Raw genomic sequence first — 19,056 nt, 5'->3', positions numbered from 1 at the left:
TTAATAATTATTACCTATATATTAAAATTTTGTAATTGCATTATATCTAAGTTCAACCATCTCATAAGCACCTACTCCCTAAACCAATTCTAGGTTGAAATTAATCCATTAAAATGCTTTAATCAATATATTGTCTTGCTTCTTACTCTATATTCATGTGCCTCTAAGTGAACAAAATTTTCATCAGCATCATATTGCTCGAATTTGGAGGAACTTGGGATCAATGTTTATGTATATAATTACGAAGTGGCATTGTGGTAACAATAATGAGATGTTATTTCTTGAAAGAGTAATATGTCATAAATCTTAAAATATCCCTCGTTTCTTTTCCATACATGAAATGTTTTTTTTTTTTTTTGGTTAAAACCCACAGAGGGGCCTATGTGTTAATATCAAAAAAGGGGTTACAAGGTCCTTAGAAGGAAACGCCAGCTCGCTAATGCTCAAAAGAGCTACAAGAGAAAAAAAAAATCTAAGAGCCTGTGATTTCTTAGTCTAGGAGTACAAAAAAAATCTAGGTACAATCTAGGGCTGCAAGACGACAACACCCAAAAAAAGGAAGCAAAAAATAATATCATTCAGCACGCGCTTCCCGCAAAAGGAGAAGAAACCCTTCCAAATTTCAGAAGTCACCATTACCCTGCAAAAGTTCACAAACCAATTTTCCGGGCTCCCAACCTGCAGAAGGAAGAAACTCCAATACCAAAAAAACATGCAAGTATGATGGAGATAAGTCAGATTTAAGCAAAAGATAACTAAGGTAAACCAAATAGTGTGGCAGGTATCCAAAAGATGAGACATAACAGCCACCATATGAAGAAACATATAGAAGGCAACCATGTAAATCAGTAAAATATCAGCCATGCCATACCTATAACTAATATGGGTAAGATCATCAAAGTAATCAGTGCCAGTCTTCTCGTTTCTTTGCATATTAATGCAGGAAGCAAACAGAGCATGCAGAGAAACCAATCCAAGCAGAAATGTATATTCTATTATACTTCAATGTAATGAACGTGTCTTATTAAACATCTCGTGCCGACCCATTATCGGATGAGAACCTCATAAAAAATCTGTCTAATGATATCTTGATTTCTGCTGAAGTTTGAGATATCTTAGTAAATTTTTTCTTTTGAAATACACATGAAATTGTAAACATGATAGAGCAAAAAATTGTAATTAAATAGTTTATATATAAAAAAATGCCTGCAGGTGACATAGGAAATTTGCTTCACTTGCCCAAAATAGCTTGAAAAAAATGTGAGCATCAAGTGCTGAAATCTCTCGTCCCATTGCTACAAATGTTGAACACATATTAAAATCACATACGACCCAAACCGTTTTAGCATTGGGAATTAATCATGAAATTATTTATCAATTGGTGTTACAATGTCAATTGCTAGCTTAACCAATGCTTTAAGCTCGAAAGAGAAATATTTATAGATAGTCTATGTTGCGTGTTGAAAACATTCACATGTTACTCGAATGGACTCATTATACGCTAGAATATATAAAATAATAGCCTCCACTTCTTTAATAGGTGTCTTTCGCGACCCATATAATCCATGAAATGATTCAACCATAGCAAGTAAATCTATAAAAATATATTTTGACATTATAAATATCTTATAAAATTTTATCGAATGGACTCCAATTAAATGATGGCACGTGTATTTTTTCACTTTTATGCAGGGTGTGTATAATTTGTACGAAGTGTGTAATTTTCCCTTATACACACCATGTGTACAAGCGAAAAAAAATCTACGTGTCACATTTAATTGGAATTCGGATGCAAAGCTACCTGTAGACTGCACAGAATAATTTCTGCATGTAAAGACTATGATAACTGACATCAAAAGAGTTGCAAAACAAATTTCTAGCGCACTGCAACCTCACATTATCATGTCATATGGCCATTTGCCATAAGAATGGCCGCCTGCAACTATAATAAGCAATTCCAAAAAAAAAAAAAAACAAAAAGAGAAGCAATTCCAAAAGGATTTGTGGCTTTCTACATAGCATCCCCAGGTGTTCCATATCAGCTATAAGATGCAAAAGAAATCATAATTTCTACTGCAAGTAACATCCAGAAAACGTTAATAATAGTCGCAAATGAAAAAATTACAAGAAAAATAAAATATATTGAAAAAATTGCCAGAATTGCTCATACTTAACAAATTCCTGGAGAACAAAGTGATTATATTAATGACTAGAGATGCAAATTAATTTGTATTGAAGGAGAATTTTTCTTCTAACAGGTAAGGCAAATTCCTTAAATCAAGTATTAAAATGACTGCCAGAATGATGAGATCGTCAACATTACCTTATCCCAATTACGACGACATAATAAGAAATATTGTAAGAGAAATGATCATGACAAGCAAAGACTAGGAGCAAGTGCAGGCATGGGCGGAGTATAGAGCTCTTGCTGCCCTTATAGCTTATATTATCTGGCTTAGGCGGATTCTCACAGATTTTTGTATAACTTTAGATCAACCAACTGACCTATATTGCGATAACACATCCGTAATTTTCTTGGCAAACATTCCTGTATTTCACTCCATAACGAAGCATATTGAAATTGATCAACAATTTATACGAGATCACATCCAAAACAACAACATTCACCTCCTTCCAATAAGCATCATCTATCAAATAGCGGACATCTTTACCAAACCACTATCCACATTGCGATTCCAGCAGCTCAGACTCAAACTGACAGTAATTCAATACCCATATGTTTGCTGGAGGATATTAGAACATAAAGACAAACAAGAATCTATCTTGTCTCATGCACACGTGTAACAAAAATACGTAAACGTCTATGTAAGTGATAGCAAAATGCATATATATAGCTTGTACTCTAAGGTGGATGGTGAATAAGATTTTCCCTTCTCTGTTTCTATCTCTCGTTCTCCTTCTGCAGACTGTAAGAAGACAAAACTGAGAACAACAATTACATGGATCCAAAGCCTTGTTTCAGGCATCACTTACAAGAAGTTCTAACTATTTCATGTAACTGCGTACACTTACATAATATATGACCTATTATGCAAGTTTATTGTTTATTATTGTGAATGTGAAATTATGCCACATTAGAATTTGAAAATCTTATAAAATATACTATATAAATAATCAATTCTTCAGCTCAAATGTACAAAGAAAATTTTATTTGTGAAATTTCATATTTCAAAATATATATGCCTAACAAAATGTACACAATCATTCAAGAAAGAAATTGTATATTGTAAGTTCGTAGAAAACTTTACAAGTAATTAGACTAAATTCATTGTTTAACATATCAACAAATTTGCGAACCGTAACTATGTAGCAAATATCGAAGTACTTTATGTGCTTCAAATGTTAAATTCTTTTTTTAAGAATCATCTTCTCAACCACAAAATATTTCTATCAATGGGCACACCCATAAAAGTCTCTCTTTGTTTCTTTTGCCTTCATAAAATATGTAGCAAAATAATATAATTCAAAATCTTCAAATATATGTGAGATTCTTGTGATTTCCTCTAAAGCATCTAGGAGTGGGAAAGTTCTACGGGTGGTAGTTGTTGTACTTATTGTTAACATGTTCCAATAGTCAACACACCACCAAAACATGCCCACTAGCGGCTGCAACAGATTTCTCACATGGCCCACGATTAGGCTTGCCAAAAGCACTTTCTCTCATAATAGTTTCTGTTATTTATTCTAATATATATGTACATGTACTGTTGATATGATGAACACATAATTAGAAATGAGAAAAGTTGATATTCTTCTTCTTTGTTTTCACTGACTTTGATAGCTAACATTCCTCTTTGCAGATCTCTTTACACTTATGGCATAGATTGTAAAACATCCACAAGATTCATAACTCAATTCCTAATAAGTTGTTTGGCCCTCGATCTAGATATTTTAGCCTTTTTTCTTTTGTTATATGGGAGGGCCCATTTTAATGAAACCATTGTGTGACACCCACACTATCATCTTCAAAGTCATTAGCAGATATATTATGGGTTCATCATCTTGACTCAATTTTTTATTATATTCATCCTGTTAATGGACATATGCGACACTACTCTTCATTATGGGGCCTGCTCCATCTCTTCCTATGCATATAACCAACTAATTCTAGTATAGCCATTGGATGTCTGCCATGAGCTCAACACTATCCATCACTAGCCATATGTCACTCTCGCATTCACCTGCATATATGCTCTTGTATATAGTAATTGACTAAGTGAAATAAACTTAATATACCTTTTTTACTTTCTTCTTTGTTTGTTCTCATTATCACTAGAGGCCAATTATCTGTGTCTTTATGGTATCATAGCTCACCAGCTTCTAATTTCTTTTTTTTTTTTAATTCTTGTATAAATCTCCTCTTGCCTTTATGGTGAGTACTAAAGCTTCCTCTATTGTAAATATCCCCACTACGAACCTTATTATTCCCCCCTTAGTTAAAATTTTTTGCTGGCTAATGTAAAATCAGTCCTAAACATTCATCTTACCCTTGCTAACTACCCTATTTGGCGCTTATAGATCTTGAAACTTTTTGGTCAAATGGATTTAGCGATTATTTTGACCGCTTTGTCATTAAACCCTCCAAACATCTTCCTGATGACTCCTTTACTCCCAACCCATCTTAATTCTCCTGGCACCTCATCGATCAAAACTTGGCTGCTACTCTTTTTTCTGCCATATCACCATCTCTATTGCCTTATGCTCTCAATCTAGAGACCTGAACTAAAATATGTTCCACCTTAGAACACCGGCTTCAAGCTATAAATCATTCTCGATTCCTTCAGCTTAAGAACGAGATGTATCAACTCAAAATGCAGAACACATGAATGTTCCAATATCTCTTGGACATCAAGCAGTAGTTTGATGCTCTCACTGCAATTGTAGCACACATCAACCCTAACGATCTCATTCTTTACACACTTAATGGCCTACCTCCGGTGTATAATTCTTTCAAAACTACCATTCGGACTAAGCTTCAAACCATTAGTCTCAATGACTTGTATGTCATGCTGTGTAGTGAGGAGGTTAATATTTCTACAGAGAAGTCAAGTGAGAACATTGCAAACTCTTCCTTTGCCCTTGCTGCATTTCAAATTTGTCCCTTGTGGCTCGACTCATGGAGATTCCTCTACACCTCACAGTGGTTGTTTCTCCTCACTTGTCTCCCTCTATGGTGGCTGCCATTCATTCACCTATATAGCTACCAAATTTATGGTAAATCAGGACATTCTGTAGTCTCCTGCTGGCATCATGCAAATCTATCCTATCAACCTAGATCATGAGCTCTAGTAGCCCACAAAGATGAGCCCTCAGCCGTAGACTGGTTCCTGGACTCCGGTGCTTCCAGTCATTTCACTGCTAATTCTTCAACACTACAAACTATTCAACCTTATTTTGGTAACTCCCACGTCTTAGTCGGCAATGTCACTCACCTTCCAATTGCTAAACTAGGCAAAGGAATTTTGCCCATACCTGCTTGTAAGAAACTTTTACCAAAATTCTCCATGTCCCGCAACTTACCCATAATCTTCTATCTATCTACTACCTTCTTAATGATAATGCTTGTTATCTCTTGTATGACAATGTTGGTTTTGCCATCAAGGACTCCAAGACCCATTAGATTCTCCTTCGGGGACCTAGTCTTCATGTCCTACACCCCATTAAACTTTCAGCAACTCCCCATTCCAAGCATTCTTTTGCCACTCCCACTGCTCTTCTCAACTCTCAGTCCAACTGCTCGACTTAGCACAATTGTTATACCGAGCAGTACTCGGTACTCGGTACCGCTCGGTATCTGAGCGTAAACTGAACGATTCTCCCGTCCGGTATCCGCACAGAATAATCTCTCCCAAAATTCATGTTTAATAGCTTCAGAGTAACTAGAAGGTGAAGTAGAAACTATGTTAAGCTGAAGGTCAAATAGAGGTTTGAGTTTAAGTTTGCATGTTTGAAACCTAGTGATCATGGGATGTTGAGACTCGAGACAGAGCTGATGAAAATGGGTGGATGATGTGAATCAGTGTAGTAGATATTGTATTAGTTGATGGTGGAATGGAATTGGAATTCGGTGAGTGTAGCTGAAGAGATGGGGAAGAAGTATTTAAAAGTGATGATGAAACAGATGCAGATGCTCGGGAGGAGATAGTCATACTCGGTGAAGTTGTAGCAGGTATAGGTGTGATAGGGGAAGATGCAGCAGGCATTGATGGAGCATGTAACATGAAGGTTGGCACCAAAAATGGATGAATGGTAGGTGTAGCAGTTGTGGTATTGAAATGTGTCTGTGGAGCTTGGCATGGGAAAATAGATTCATGAAACTGTACATGCCGAGATATATAAATACAACCAGTGGACTGATCATAGCATTTACATTTTATAACTTTAATAGCATAGCCCAGAAAAATGCATGATTGTAACCTTGGCTAAAATTTATTTCGAGTTTTAGGGGAAAACTAGGGTTAGCATAAACAACCAAATGTTTTCAAGTGGTTGAAATTACAAGGTCGTCTATGCAAGCATTCATAAGGTAAAATATTGTGGGTGCCTTTGGATGACAAACGATTACTTAAGTACGCATTCATAAGAAGAGTATCAACCCAAAAAACAACAGTCAAGTGAGCATCAATGAGAAGTGCTCCAACCGTTTCAAGTAAATGAGAGTGTTTATGCTCAACAACCCCATTTGGCTCTCGAGTATAAGGTCAAGTTGTTTGATGAATAGTGTTGTTGATGTATTCAACACCACCGTCGGAATCAGGTATTTTAATGGATGATTGAAATTACAAGGTCTCAACCATCCGTCCCTATCCATTCAACAACAACTGTCCGCCGAACTCAACCTCAGCCAATAAGCTCCGTCCACCTCTCACCATGATTCATGCGCTTGTGTTAAATGTCATCGTCTTCCTTTTAGTCTAGTTTCTTTTAAAACTACAAAATGTTTAGAATTCTTACATTTAGATGTATGGGATCCTTCTCCTGTTCTCTCCGTTCACCTCTCACCATGATTCATGCTTTTGTTAGGTTTTTTCTTTAAAACTTAAATCTGATGTATTTCCTACCTTCAAACGTTTTAAACAACTTGTAGAAAATCAATCTCAAACTCTTATTAAGATGCTTCAAACTGATAGAGATGGAGAATTTGTCAACCTCAATTTTCTATAATATTTAACTAGTTGTGGCATTTCCCACCCCCTTACGTGCCTATATACTCAGGAAAACGACATTTTCGGTAGAAAATATCACCATCTCTTGGAAATAATGTGTTTACTCATATTTGAAGCCAATCTATCTCATCACCTCTGGTTGATGCTCTTCTGACACCTGCCTACCTCATCAACCGCCTTCCCTCTAGAACCATCTCTAATCTCTCTCCCAACCATCGGTTATACAACCACCAACCATTGTATGATCATCTTCGTGTGTTTGGTTATTTATGCTATCTCCTCCTGTTCGTTGTCACTAATGAGAACCTCGCTCCCTACCGCATGTATTCATTGGCTACGCCACTAATTCCAAAGGCTATAAATGCTTCGATCCTATCACTAACCATACATATATCTCTTGCCATGTAGCCTACTTTGAATATGCATTTCCATTCAAACAATCCTCAACTCCTCCCAATTCCCCGCAGATACCACATTATACTCCACTCACTCTTGTACTGACCTCTCTTACTCCTCTCAATTTTGTCTGCACTATACCTTCATTATCTCCTACGGCCTCTACCACTACATAAACACCCCAACTACAGGCTCAACATCCACTACAAGAAAATCGTTCATTATCAGCGAAAATTGGGAAATTTTTTGGTTGAAATTAAATAATCCAGCGACTTTCCGATTGATTTTTTTGGCCGGTAATAACCGCGTAGGAAACACATACCAGCGACTTCCTGACAAATTTGCATCCTATTTCTAGTGGCGGTCAGAGTGATGGCTAAAGTAGAATTGACGCCAAAGATTTATGGCGGTATTACCAGCAGTTTGACCGCTGGAAATTATCGGCACATAGACCGTAGGAGAACAGTCGGTAATTTCTGGTGGTAATTTCGGTAGTAATAACCGTGGCTTTTTTACGATGGCTTAGCCGTAGGAGAACTTCTTGAAATTTTAGTTGTTTTCCTATTGGTTCTAGCGGCTTATGATATCATCCAATATCGACGTTTCTGGCGGCTAAGCAGCCGGTACGCCGCCAGAAACCTGTAGGAATTTGAAAAAAAAAATTAATGGCCTCCCCTCTGTCCACACAAACTTCCATCTTTCGTACTGCACTAGTGAATAAAATGCACTAACATAATATTCACAATCAAAACATACTAAAATAATTGAAAGCATAAAAGTAAACGAAATAAACAAACTTTCAAACATAATAAAATATAAAGTTCAATATAAACAACCTTTAAAACATAAAATTCAATTGCAACAAAGAATTCACATCAATGTTCTCAAATAAAAACTTACTTTTCAAACTCCAACAACAACTTCAACAACCAATTATACTTTTTAATATGCAATGTAATATCTCCAGTGTAAAATTACAAAAATTGAACATTCAATCAAATATTTCTCTTTCGTTTTATAGGTTTCAATACATCTAAAGAAATTATTTATTTTTATCGTTTGGTTAATTAATTTAGGAAAATCTTTGTACTCTTTTCAATATTTATCAATTTTAATTATTATATATATCATACTATTAATGTTAATTGTTTTTAAAAAGAATTTTATTTGAATGAGAATCAATTTTAGTCATAGAGCTGGAGAATTACTCTAGTTTATAAAAAAATTATAGTCACCCCTTCTAAAGTACTTTAGTTTAAATCAAATGATGGCCAAGGTTGAAAATAAAGAGTTATGCCTTGGCACCTCGACGGGGTCTAACGGGTGATCAGCAATGCCTGTGGCCTAGACCTGCGACCTTCATTGCACTCTGAAGGGGTGCTAGTTTACCATCCGCCCAAGTGGCAGAATGGACATCATAATTTGTGATGTGATAGGGGGATTCTCATCCGCGCGGCCCCTACAAAAAAAAAAAAAAAAAAATTATAGTCTTTGAAGGTCCTCATATACTCTCAAATGACTAAAAACCCTTGAGTAATGAATCCTTCTACAATTATTTTTTTGCTACTAGATCTACAGATGCGAATGGTCTTTGCTCTGCAAAAGTTAGTGTCTAGCTTTGCAAATGTGAATGTGGATGCACTTGAATGTTTACTCTAGTTATGCTTCTGATTTCTTCGTCTCTATAACATGTAAAATCTTATGAATAAAAAACTTTCACATATCAAACGTTTTTAAGGATGATCTCCTGTGGAGGGAAAGGAAGAAGAGGAAGGAAGGAGAGGAGATCACTTGCTGCTGGGGTGATGAGGATCAAGGCCGGCGTTGGCTAGGATGGAAGGACTGTAGGACGAGAGGGTGTATCGCCGTTCTCTGGGACGGATTGAATTGAAGACGCAGTGAAATGAGGAAGAAGGAGGACGTCGGGAAAATAGGGATCATACCGATGTGAAACAATTCACTTAAAATCGCGGCTGTCATTCCGTCGGTAACGATTTTAAACTTATCAAATACAAGTGGACTTTCTGGCGATTAAACCGCTAGTTATTACCGGCTTTTAATCCGCTTGCTTAACCGCTGGAATTTCCAGCGAATTTGTAATCGCTAGAAATTATGCCGGTATGTGATAATTTTCTTATAGCTTTCGTACTGATTCTAAAAACAGCCTTTTTAGTATAAAAATTACCGTTCCAAACGAAGACTTAGGTTTCGTTTGGGACGGCTTTTTTATTGCTTTCTAAAATGGAGTTTTAGTATAAATTTTTTTATTTTTGTATTAAAACTCTGTTTTAGAAAGCAATAAAAAGCCGTCCCAAACGAAACCTTAGAGCCAAAATTCCTGCTTCAATTAAAAATTTATATTTCTAGAATGACAAATTCTCTACTGCGATATGTGTATTGATTTTTTCAGCTCTTGTCAATTTGTTTCCTTTTTAATTATCTGCAAACATTATTGTTTTGAGAATTATGCCTTTGGGGTTTGGCAATATGGAATTTTCGAAGCTGTTGTCGTTAATGGTGATAATTTTTTCATTGGATAATTACTAAGGCTTCATTTGAAACAGCTCAGCTTCGTTTGGACAACTTTCTTATTATTTTCTAAAATATTTTTTTATTACAAAAATTTTTAGGCTTCGTTTAGGACGGTTTTTAATTTTTGTGTTAAAACACTGTTTTAAGAAGCAATAAAAAGCCGACCCAAACGAAGCCTTGGTATAAAAAATTATTGTACAAAAAAATTGCTTCAAGAAGCAATAATATAAAACCGTCTCAAATAAGAATTTTTATTAGGTCCGGACACCTGACGTAGTTCTGCTTCCAGACGCCAATAAAATATCGTCACATGCTCTTACTCTTTACCGCGCGGCCCGACGTCCCGACCCAGACCGGAACCCAATATTGCTATTTATTAGATGATTTGTACATATGAGGATATTGCTAGGTTTTGCTCGGTATTGCTCGGTAACGAGAAATACCATTCTGTCAAGACCAATACCTAGCAATACCTAACAATACCGAGCAATACCGGGCAATACCCAGGTTTTGCTAGGTATTGCTTGGTATTGCTCGGTATTGGACTTCACAGAGCGGTATTTCTCGTTATTGTGAAGCAATACCTAGCAATACCGAGCAATACCTAGCAATAAACGAACATAGCAATACCGGATTTCCGTTCCGGGTCGGGTCGTCGGGCCGCACGGTAAAAAGTAAGAGCACGTGGCGACATTTTATTGTCATCTGGATGTAGAACTACGTCAGGTGTCCGGACCTAATAAAAATTCCTCAAACAAAGGCATAAAACACTACTTTTTTTTTTCTATTTTTAGAAAATTTTTGTACTAAAAAATAACTTTACAAAGCAATAAAAAAGCCGACCTAAACAAAGCCTAAATCTATTCCCCCTAGCTCTTATGGCTGTCGGTGCTTCTCATTATTGTATTCTGATGATATTCTTGGCATCTTATTTTGCTGGAACAATCTATGTTTAATTGCAGATTATTTTCTTATGGCTGATTTATCTCCTTTATTGAGTGCTTGGGATTGATTTGTTTCATGTTCGGGTGCCATTAGTATTGCTTCTTCCTTCATATGGTTATTTACTACTTCACTTAAATTAGAATTTATATGAAAGTTGTTGCTTCATCTTCTCACAAGCTACTAACTTTCACACTTATATGAACCACTTTTCGAGAGAATTAGGTTTTGTTTGGGGCAAATTTTTTTGATGTTTCCTAACAAAAAAACTTTGAACAAAAATTTTTATATTAAAAAGTTGTTTTAGGAAGCAGTAAGAAAATTATCTCAAACGAAGCTTTAAGCTTATATATTGTTTGCTCTATATGGCTATTACGCACCACTTCGATTCTCTATGTCCTCACGACTGAAATATATATATATATATAAGAGAAGCAACCATAAAGGGAAGAAGGCAGAAATGAGAAATTGAGCGAGTGCCCATCGGACTCAGGTATGAGGCCACGCGCACCCACCCTCAGGCCAAGCAAAGACCTTCCATTGGAGGCAACATAGCAGGAGCCAAAACAAATTACAACACAAAAACCCAAACAAAAGTCACCCATTCCGCAAGGAGGAAAGACCACCAAGGTTGCCATCATGCAAGAGAAGGAAGTAGCGCACAGAAGCCTCTTTATCATTGTCCGAAAAAATAACCAGAAGAAATACCACCAACCCAACATAATCACAAACATTAAAGCTGGCCGCAACCAACAACAGAAGAGAAAGTAAACCAGCAGCTGCCCCAAAACCAAATTGGGTGATTATTTCTTCTTCAATTTTTGTTGTTTATGCTTATTTTCTTTTTAAAAAAATCAACATCAGCAATTTGAATGATAATAAGATCAAAGTTCTCACTAGAGTGTAAATCTTTCTCATTAAATTCCTCCCCAGCAGCTGAGGAATGGTCATCACATAACCAGTCACCATGCACAACTTTAAAATCTCTCATTTTACTAGTTAAATGAGCAATTAAAGCATCATTAGATAGAATAAATATAGGAACCTCAACAAGAGGTAAACCAAAATTTTCCCCCAGAGAATTAACACCTTTCGGAAAATAAGCACTAAAACGAGGAGTAGCCAAAGAATCATCACCCTTACTACAATTAGAAGAAGAAATTTCGCTCGCAAGAGACACACAAGCACATTCCCTAGGAAGGGGGATAGAATCATTAGAAAGTGCAGTTTCACCATTATTAACATCAACATTAGTATTAGGAGCAATAGGACTAGCTACCAAATTAAGTAAGCAATGGTTATGTACACAAACCTCAACAACATCCTCATTAATACCACATGAAGGAACCTCACAAGCCGCAACTATATCCTCATTATTACCACATGAAGGAGCTAACGACAATGCAACGACAATGACACATCAAACCCATTAACAACCTGCTCAGTACCCACATTTGGATCAAGAAAAACATACGAAAAAAAGCACAACCAAAAGCCCCTCTGCACCCGAAGGAAAATGGTCATTAATAACGGTATCAACATGATTAACAATCAAGGGTATATTGTTACCATTATCGACTAGCTCAGTACCCACAAAAGTATGGGTAGACAAATATATGTGTAGGATATGGCATTCTGATTTGGAATGCCCCAAAGATTTGCAGTGAGAGCAATATGACGGAATATCCTACACAACCACATACTGGATAAAACCAAAATTGTCTGGGTCAACCAACACTTTATCCCGAAAATGTTTGGAAACATCTAATTTCACCAGAACGCATGCAACCGAAGGTCTAGAACTAGTAGAGGTAGCATAATCAATTTTAAGGGGGTGGCCAAACATGGAACCAGGGCTATGAAGAATCCTAGGCGAGAAAAGATGAGGTCTCATATTCGGGAAAGACACCCAAATCGGAATAATAGGCGACTCAACATCAACATCAAATGAAGGAGACCACTTAATCATCCTCATGTAACAATTGTTAATAAAATAGGAGTGGCTTGCAAATACACATCAATAATTAAAATCGTTCACAAGCTTGATTAACACATTCTTTTGATTAAGAACAGTTACTAAAAAATCACCGATGAGCTTAAGGTTGAAAAAAAATTTGCGAATAGTTTCAAGGGATGGTCTATGGGTAGGAAATTTTTCAACCAAAGAAAAATCAAAAGGCGTAGCAAGCGCAAGAATTTCGGCCTTTGAAATCGAGAATGAGGGCAAACCACAGTGAGTAGTGATTTTCAGGTCAGGAAAAGCGGAAGAGTTATCGGATAAAGCATCACGAAAAGACCTAGAAAAGGTATTGACATCGAGAAAACCAGGATCCACTAAATGCTTATATGCCATCAACCGAACAAAGAGGCACGAGAAAGCACGAAAACACAAGAAAAGCTCAAAATAAAACTTCCCTGAACCGAGAGGTGACGTCAAAGGCCACAGACAAGGCAGCAAAATGGGGAGCACCATGCGGGGAAGAAACCCTAGCAGGCACATGGAGCGACATAAGTTTTTATTTGAAATATTTCTTTATTTTTGTTGAGTAACGATGAAAGTCGTCAATCTATAGCTAAACTAGGTAGCTTGCGACCGATTATTGGATTTCTTGCCTTCGATTATCACTTAAATGATAATTACGAATACATTACTATAATTGCCATTGCCATGAATAGAGCCACTTATACGCAAGGGTGAAACTATAAGGAGCTTAGGGTGGGTAATTGCCCATCATAAAATCTTATATTTTTTCTTAGAAGAATAAATATTTTAATAATTTTTGTCTACATTCAATAAATATTGTTGCTTAAATTTTAAGAAAATGTTACTTTTTTATGTATTTCACAATTTTATTTTATGAGGCTAATTTCTCCCCCTCTGCCTCCTTATAAATGTATTATCTATCCAAAATTTATTGATAAATTTGATTTTTTTTTTTTTTTTGGGAAAATTAGGGGCCAAAGCCCATATATTGAGTAAAAAAGGATTACAAATAAAAGAAAAGAAAAAAAATTACAAGTATGACCAAAATCAAAAAGAAAGTATCAAAATTCTGGACTCAAGCATTGAGGTCTACACCATACAGAACATCAAAGCCATGTTCAGAAACAGCGGGTAACATTCCCAAACAGCAACCGAGCAACCACAAGAGAAACCGGTTGCCATAACCCAGAAGATGGGAAGACCGTCACAGCTCCTCCCAGAAAAACCAAATTCCCAAGCATCGAAATTCCTTGGTTGCCAAAAGACCATCCAAGGAATAAAAGGTGCAGACCATAACTCATCATCGTCCAATTTGAAAAACCAAAAAAGCCACTCAGACTAAACAGAATTCAGCATCCAGGCCTCAAAACAGTAAGCTGCCAGCAACTAAAAAAATAAAAAGTTCCAGAAAAACGAACGAAACATAGCAATAGAAGCAGTAGTCAAAATAGTCATATTAACCCAAAATTTCCACAAACTTGCTGGTGAGCTTCTCCCTACGTTTCCAGTTTTTCGATTTAGCACGAATAGCATTGACAATAATATCTCTAACGATAATAGGGCTGTCCCAAGCATTACTAAACTTCCTTTTGTTGAGCTCCCTCCAAAGATAATAAACCATCCCAGAAATAATGAGAAAACAAAAAATTTTGTCCAACCGGCTAAGGTGATTGTTGTTGCTCACAAAGTCAAAGGTTCGCAAAAGGTTCCACCTTAGATAGAAACAGTTGAACATGGGAAGCAGACCCGTAAGCAGCGAGGAAAAAATAATCACATTCAAAAAAATAGATGTGAGTGAGATTCCTGACAACCCAAGCAAAAGGAACACATTGGGGATGCCGGAATTCCCCTAAGGATCAGAACATCCGCGCATTTTAGTTTGCCTTGAATCGTCATCCAAGTGTAACAGGCAAAACGGAGGGTGTGTTTCTTATGCCAAATATACTTGTACCAACTTACATCCTCCAAATTATCATAGAAATGAGTAGAAAAAGTTTTGAAAGTAGGGGAATTGGCCAGCCTACCGGAGCTGCATAAATTAGCTAATAACTCTCCATTAAACCAAGGGTCCCAAAGCATATCTAATAATAATAATAATTGACCAACCACGTAATTTGATGCCACGTGGCACGTAAAGTGTCGTTAACATGTCGACACCCTCGCTGCTCTGCCTAACGAGCCCACAAACATTATAATTAGAACCCTCTTCAAATTCAAATTAATATTCCAGCTCTCGAACAATTAAGCGATCTTCCCCTTGCAAATATCCAAAATGCTGAAATTGTCCCTCCGATGCGTGGACCCCACCACCGCCACACTTCTCAAGCTGGCCGCCGCCGTCCTCATCTTCGCCTCTAGCTCCGCCGGCGTCGCCATTCCACTGGTGTTGAGGCGGCGGCGCAGCGGCGGCGTCTTCCTGGGATTCGCAATGGCTAAAGCGTTCGTCGCTGGAGTTATTCTCGCTACAGCGTTGGTACATATGCTTCCCGAGGCGTGGAAGTCGCTTGCCTTGGCTTCGGGTTGGATTTGGTCGAAGTTTCCTGTGGCGGGATTTGTGGCGATGATGGCGGCGTTGGGAACTGTGTTGATTGAATGCTTGCGAATGAAAGGGAAGGAGAAGGGGAAGGAGAAATTGGTGAACTGTGCTTCGTATGAAGAAGGTGGGTTGAAGAGTGATGGAGATAAACAGGTGCGCCATCCATTGATTTCTAAGGTAAATATATAATATTAAATTTTTTTATTTGACTAATAAGAAAGCAATCCCAAACGAAGCCTTAATCACAAACTCACAAAGTGCGTATGCGAGACTGGCACTGTAAGTGACTTAAAATGTCAAATTGACAGTCATCTCGATAAATTGCCCATGGCCTGAGCTCTATGACCTAACGGGTCAAGCTTAAGCCAATATTGACTTGACTGGTTAGATATGAGCCGACTCGTTAGCTTATGAGCCAACTCATTTAGAAAACATTAATATGAAATACATTTAAAATATATTAGAATTGAAAAGTTTAAGTAAACACGGATGAGATTATGATAAATATGCTATATATATATATATATATATATATTATAATATTATATATATATATATATATTTGCTATTGGAATTAACAGTGCAATTTGAAAATCAATTGTAGGGAAATTATCTAAAATCAATTGAGCTTTGAAAACAAATATCAAATAATGTAGGAGAAAATTGAACAAGGTGAGAGATCACCAAACATAGAAAATCTAGGCCTCATTCTAATAGAAGATGATGACTTACCTATTAATTTGGCATTCTTGCTTGCACCATACTCAAAGGAACCAAAATCCACTCCATCACACATTAGATTGAAGAAATTACAAATTTTACAAAGCTCCCATCAGTCATCGGCCACCGGGCATCACCTCCCATAACTATTGCTACCCACCATCACCTTATTTTGCTGCTAGATCCGTTCCATTAGCCACCAACCACCGACCACCATCCACTACTATATATGAGATTTTACACTATATTTATTTTACTTCAAGTTAAATAAGCCTAGATTTCTTTTTCATTAATCCAAATAACGTCAAACATTTTAAATACATTAATTGTTTTACAAGACATTTCTTTTTTACTATACATTCATTTTTCAGCCAATCAAACATTTTAAACGCTGTAACCAACTAAGGCTTCGTTTAGGAAGGATTTCTTTTTGCTTCTTAAAATAGCTTTTTGAAGCTTAAATTTTAATTTTTATACTAGAAAGTTGCTTTATGAAGTAGTAAGAAAGCCGTCACAAAAGAAGCCTAAATCTAATGGTACAATCTCTATATTGTATGATTAAAAACATATAGTATAAAGCCAAATGATAAAAAAATAAGAAATTAATGAGTTAATATATTTTCTAATAGAAGCTTCAAAGGAATGTGTTGATTGATAAATACTTAGTTTTATCTTGATTTTTCTCCCAAAAGACATACATATCATGAAATTCTTTTGAATTTGGTAATTTCATTATCTTAAAGAATACTTCAAAATAAATTATATTTATAGGCTAAGAATTATACAACATATGGCATTAATTTAGCAATGTAAAATGTTCAAAAAATCTAGTTTCAATATGGCTTCGTTTGTGATAACTTTTTTATTGCTTTTAAAATAACTTTTCAGTACAATTTTTTTTTGATACTAAAAAGTTGCTTTAGAAAATAGTAAGAAAACAGTTCCAAATGAAACCTAGATCCTCCGGCCGTCTCCAATGGCTCTTTTAGTGGCCATTGTGACAAATTTGTCCCTTATTAATTGGGCATTCTGAAACACCAAAGCCTATTTGGTGTGCTCTATCTGGAGAATGCTTAGGCAATTGGAAATGACAATTTTTGTAAATAACTTGAATTATTAATTTGATATAATTTAATTAATTATGTAATATTATATATAACTTTATAAATATAAAGAATCTAATGAATTATTTAAATCAAAATTAAGATATGTTTAAGCATAATTATGGTCTAATTAATTATAATTAACATAATTAGGCAAATTTAAGAGAATGTGTGAAATATAAAACCATGTAGATTTATAGACTTGACAATCAAAGGCCACAGCATGCCCCACTTAGCATTTTTGTTTTTGTTTAGGTGATTAAGGGCCTTAATACACCAATGTTCACGCAATTTTAATTTCATTGGATTCGTCTCATCAAACCACAATATCTGGACGATAATTTTATGATAATCAAAGTTCGAATGCCTTCTGTGATATCTTCAAATTTATTTTAGGCATTTTTATTTGAAAAATTATATAAAATTCATAATTATTTGAATTGCTTTTACTAATCACATCAATAACTAACAATGAATTTCCTTTATTCATTAGGTATTGGAGCTTGGGATTGTCTCACATTCAATTATCATAGGAGTATCATTAGGCCTATCACAAAGCCCTTGCAGCATTAGGCCATTGACCATTGCACTCTTCCCTTCACCAATTCTTCCAAGGCTTTGCACTTGGAGGCTTCATTTCTCAAGTAATTAAATCTCTATCTTAATTCCAACCTTCTTCTTAGGCTTCATTTGGGATGATTTTTTTGTTGCATCTTAAATCAGCTTTTTAGTACAAAAATTAAAATTTTTATACTATAAAGCTACTTTAAGAAGCAACAAGAAAGTCGACCCTAATTGAAGCCTTAGTATATTTATACAATTAACCTTTATAAACTAAGCTTTATGTAACATGCATTCCAGGCTCAATTTGAGAACCACAAGGAGATCTTAATGGCTTTCTTCTATGCAATCACAACTCCTATTGGCATTGCAGTTGGGGCAATTGCTATGGCTTTGGTTTACGATCCGAGAAGCTCGGTGGCAATGGTGGCGGAGGCGATCGCCGACTCTCTATCGGCGGGAATATTGATATATATGTCATTGGTTGATTTGATCGTCATGGATTTGCTTGAGCTGCTGAAGAGGAGCAGTTTTAGTGTTCAGGTTGGAATGTTAGCTGCCTTAATTGGAGGTGCAGTGTTGATGTCTCTTTTGGCTCTGTGGGCATAGCTTGGTTTAGGGATAATAGTTATTCTGATTTGACTGTGTAGTCATTTGGCTTCAGCAACTGTTATAAATAAATCTCATTGATTTGAATTTTTCCATAGTGTATCAAATAAAATGAACTGATTAAATAATTATAAATTTTATATGTAATCGAGTGGGAGTGGAATTTGATCAAGTGGAGACTTAGGGTTGCAAACAAACCGAGCCGAGCCGAATATGTGAGTGTTCATGTTTGTGTTCATGAGCCGCGAACATATTTAACGAATTTTCTTAACTATCAAACAAACACGTTCATGAACATATTTATGAACAAACATATTTATAATAAAAGCAATTGTCTATGAAACAAAGGCAATGATTTTTTATGTTTATTAACTTTATAGTCAAATATTAATTATTTTTATCGAGCTTATTCACGAGTTCAAAATTGAACACGAATCAAGCTTTTATCGAGCTTGTTCACGAACTTCAAAAGATGTTGTTCGCGAA

General features: G+C 36.0%; 1 non-coding gene and 1 pseudogene across 1 annotated transcript; both read left to right on the top strand.

Annotated features, from left to right (window-relative positions):
* Positions 1 to 8,880: 8,880 nt before the first annotated feature.
* Positions 8,881 to 9,046, top strand: LOC114580521. Its single transcript, XR_003701964.1, has one exon. It is a non-coding gene; the product is annotated as a U1 spliceosomal RNA (small nuclear RNA).
* Positions 9,047 to 14,752: 5,706 nt separating this feature from the next.
* LOC110102785 lies at positions 14,753 to 18,577 on the top strand (annotated as a pseudogene).
* The last annotated feature ends 479 nt before the right edge of the window (positions 18,578 to 19,056 follow it).

This window comes from Dendrobium catenatum, unplaced genomic scaffold (assembly GCF_001605985.2).
Source record: "Dendrobium catenatum unplaced genomic scaffold, ASM160598v2 fragScaff_scaffold_1067, whole genome shotgun sequence".
Lineage (NCBI taxonomy): Eukaryota > Viridiplantae > Streptophyta > Magnoliopsida > Asparagales > Orchidaceae > Dendrobium > Dendrobium catenatum.
This window is presented reverse-complemented; position numbering and strand designations above follow the sequence as displayed.